Genomic DNA, 4,017 nt, shown 5'->3' with positions numbered 1-4,017 from the left:
ATGCCTGCTGTGTACCAAATCCTATTCCAAGTACGTTGTTCATAGTAACACATTTAATATTCCCAAGAGCCCTGTGAGGTTGGTCCTATTCTTATTATTCCTATTATTCCCACTTGACAGTGGAAGAAACTGAGGTACAGACAGGCAAAGTAACTTGCCAATGGTTGCACAGCTTATAAGTAATAAAACCAGGATTTAAAACCAGAAAATTCTATTTAGGATCTATGTTCTTAACCACTACACTGCACTCTCTCTCAGATAGACTAGTAGGAAAAGCAAAGAGCGTAGGTGGAAAAGAAGAGGAAAGAGTGTGGTGATTAGTTGCATCTGAACCCAAGGACAGACAGAAAGGGAAAAGCACTCAGAGTCATATTTTCAGAGAAAAGTCCAGGCCACACTCAGAGGTGGCAGTGAGCATTTTCCAATCACTTCACAGTCATGGTTAATGCCACTCTGTGCCAGGCTCTGTGACAGAAGCCGAGGGTACAGAGATGCGTCTGACTTGGGCTAGAGGGGACGCAGCCCCTTGCATTAACAGGCAATGCTAATACAGTCTGGATTAAGTCCTTTGCACTGTGGAGGCCCAGCAAAGAAAGAAACTCCACCCAGTAAATTTGGAAGCTGTACTAGTAAGCTTAGAGCCAGGTGCCAGGATGTGGGATGTGGAGCTTTTTTTGGCTGCCTTGGGTTCCCTGGATAAACCACCTCCATAATATGTCACAAAAAGACAAGGTTCAAAGGAGCACTGCAGAGTCCAACAAATATCCACATGCCAGACAAGTGAAGCAAAGGCATAAATTCTGAAAGAAGTAGTGGGTCAAAAACCCAGCAGCTATAAGAAATAGGGGTATGGTGGCAGGTAGGCAGCTGGAGAGCCCAGATCAACCAACAGAATCCAGAACAGAGCAAGCAGAGATGGACCAAGGGGACCTAGACATGTCAGGGTCTTCATGCCATGCCACCTTCCCTACCTCACAGATTTGTCCCTCACCTTGTTTCCTAACAGCTGACATGCTACCAGCCTTCAGAATCAGGAAGTTGCTGACTTTGGTGCCCCCTAGTGCTGGGGAAGACCGGTCCAGAGTTAAGCATTTAATGCTAATACGTCTATACTCTCTGCCACCATCCAGCTGACCTTCCCAGGATGAGCTAATCGTCTTCCTCTAAAAGGAAGTGTCCAGCTCCTTTTCTCACTCACATTTCTTCCTGGAAACATTCCATCCAGAGCTTAAGGCTGCCAGTGGCCTGACACTGTTGATGATTTCACAATCTCCCTCTGGGAAATGAAGTGACTTAGCAGTCATTAAGACCAAGATAACAGTGCAAGTTGTCAGTGGTTCCTTGCAGAGCAGAGAAATGTCAAGGCTGTTGGGTGTCTAAATGGAGCTGCAGGTCCTAGGGTTAATGGAACAGAAAAGAAAAAAAAATGACAGTGTACAGAGTTGAAGGCTAGTCCAACAATTATCAAGTCCCCAGGGAGTAAGTCTCAATAAAGACTTGTTGACTCTGTTCTAAGAATAGGAAGGGTGGTATGCTAAACCATAGTTCTTCCTTCCTGATTTCCAGCATACTGACCCACACGCCTATACTGAACATTACCAATGGACTGTCACTGCTGTGATTTTAATATATTAGACATCCATAGGCCATCCATGTTTACCCCACCCCTATCCACATGGCAAATTCCTACTTGGCCTTGTCTTCCCCAACACATTTGGTTAGTTGGGGATGAAGCATGTGACCCCGGGAGAGCTAACCAGAGCGCTTCTTTGGGATCCTCTCAACTGGAATAAGAGAATCCGTCTATGTTTATCCACACTGCATGCCACTCTACTTGCTCTAGTGTTTCTCAGCCACTCCAACTGGGGTCTACTTTGGTCTGTGTCTCTGGATTCCAACTCACTGCTTGATTGTTTCTTCACTATCGGTATGTCTTCAAAGTATTCAGACCCTCCAACCAGCAAGATAAGTTAGCCACTGCCATCCAGCATCAAGGGCTGAGCCTAGAAAAGCATAATAAATCTGTGAGTGTTGAATAGTACAGTATAGACTACAACCGCCACTGGAAGGCAGAAAAGTGTGGGGTCTTATAGAACAAATGGCTAGAATTTAGAGAGATGGAAAGGACATTCCAATCTGGAAAAAATAATGACAATGAAGCAGAAAAGAGCTTAGGTCCAGAGGCCTGTAGACAAGAAATGAACTTGACTGGGGTGAGTCTTATAAGAATGGGACATAGAGCTCTATGGCAAGCTGCAGAGTCGGGGTTCTGTTCCACAGTATGGAACAGTTTGTTAAGTTGTCCAGAACACGGCCAACTTCAAGAGATACCAAGTAAAATTTAGAAGACAGCAGGAGGGCAAAACTGACTACTATGCTCAGAAACGATTGGAAATCCAAGACAAAAATAAGTACCACACATCCAAATACAGAATGATCGTCCATGTAACAAACAGAGATATCATTTGTCAGACTGCTTATGCCCATACAGAAGGACATATAAGTCTGTGCAGTTTATGCTCATGAACTCCCAAAGTATGGTGTGAAGGTTGGCCTGACAAATTATGCTGTGGCACATTGTACTGGCCTGCTGCTGGCCTGCAGGCTTCTGAATAGGTTTGGTATGGACAAAATTTACAAAGGCCAAGTCGAGGTGACTGGAGATGAATACAATGTGAAAAGTGTTGATGGTAAACCTGGTGCCTTCACCTGTTACTTTGATGCAGGACTTGGCAGGGCTACTACTGAGAATAGTTTCTGGGGCCCTGAAGGGAGCTGTCAATGAAGGTTTGTCTATCCCTCACAATACCAAATAGTTCCCTAGTTATGATTCAGAAAACAAAGAATTCAGTGCTGAGGTACACCCAAAGCACATCATGGGGCAGAATGCTGCAGATTACATGTGTTACCTGATTGAAGAAGATGAGGATGCTTACAGGAAACAATTCTCTCCATTCATAAAGAACAACATAACTCCATACATGATGGAGGATATATATAAAAAAGCACATGCTTCAATATGAGAGAATCCTGTGTATGAGAAGAAGCCTAAGAAAGAAGTTAAAAAGAAGAGGTGGAATCAGCCCAAAATGTCACTTGCCCAGAAGAAAGATCAGGTAGCTCAGAAGAAGGTGAGCTTCCTTAAAACTCAGTAATGGGCTGTTGGGAGTTAATAAAGTGAAAGTGAAAGTTGCTCAGTCATGTCCAACTCTTTGCAACCCCATGGACTGTATAGTCCATGGAATTCTCCAGGCCAGAATACTGGAGTGGGTAGCCTTTCCCTTCTCCAGGGGATCTTCCCATCCCAGGGATCGAACCCACGTCTCCTGCACTGCAGGCGGATTCTTTACCAGTTGAACCACAAGAGAAGCCCACGAATTAATAAACCAAACCACAATCTTCTATCAGGATGTTTCAGGTAAAGACAATAATAAACTTATCAAACAAGCAAAAAAAAAGAATGGGACCATAATGCCATCTGCAACAACATGGATGGACCTAGAGATTATCATACTAAGTAAATCAGACAAAGACAAATATCATATGGTATCACTTAAATGTGGAATCTAAAAAAAGATACAATGAATGCATCTGCAAAATAGAGACAGACTTACAGACTTTGAAAGCAAATTTATGGTTAACAAAAGGGAAATGTTGAGGGGAGGGATAAAGTAGCAGTTTGGGAATAACACATATACATTCCTACATATAAAATAGATCATCAACAAGGACCTACTGTATAGCACAGGAAACTCTCCTCAATATTCTATTAACGCCCACATAGGAAAAGAATCTGAAAAAAGAATGGATATCTGTATGTGTATAACTGAATCAGTTGTATACCTGAAACTAATGCAACATTGTAAGTCAACTATACTGCAATATAAAATAAAAATTTAAATTTAAAAAATGGGACCAAACTAGGTGAATCTGAGAGATTATACAAGGTCTTAACAATAAGGCAGAGGAGATTAGACTTGGTATGCAGGCAGGGATCATGGTAGGTGTTTGACAGAA

At 42.7% G+C, this 4,017-nt stretch overlaps 1 pseudogene; it reads left to right on the top strand.

Moving 5' to 3' along the window:
- Nucleotides 1–849: 849 nt before the first annotated feature.
- Nucleotides 850–3,155, top strand: LOC110122084 (large ribosomal subunit protein uL18 pseudogene; annotated as a pseudogene).
- Nucleotides 3,156–4,017: the final 862 nt, after the last annotated feature.

Source organism: Odocoileus virginianus, chromosome 31, assembly GCF_023699985.2.
Source record: "Odocoileus virginianus isolate 20LAN1187 ecotype Illinois chromosome 31, Ovbor_1.2, whole genome shotgun sequence".
Taxonomy (NCBI): Eukaryota; Metazoa; Chordata; class Mammalia; order Artiodactyla; family Cervidae; genus Odocoileus; species Odocoileus virginianus.
The sequence above is the reverse complement of the archived record's forward strand: the minus strand, read 5'-3'. Positions and strand labels throughout refer to the sequence as shown.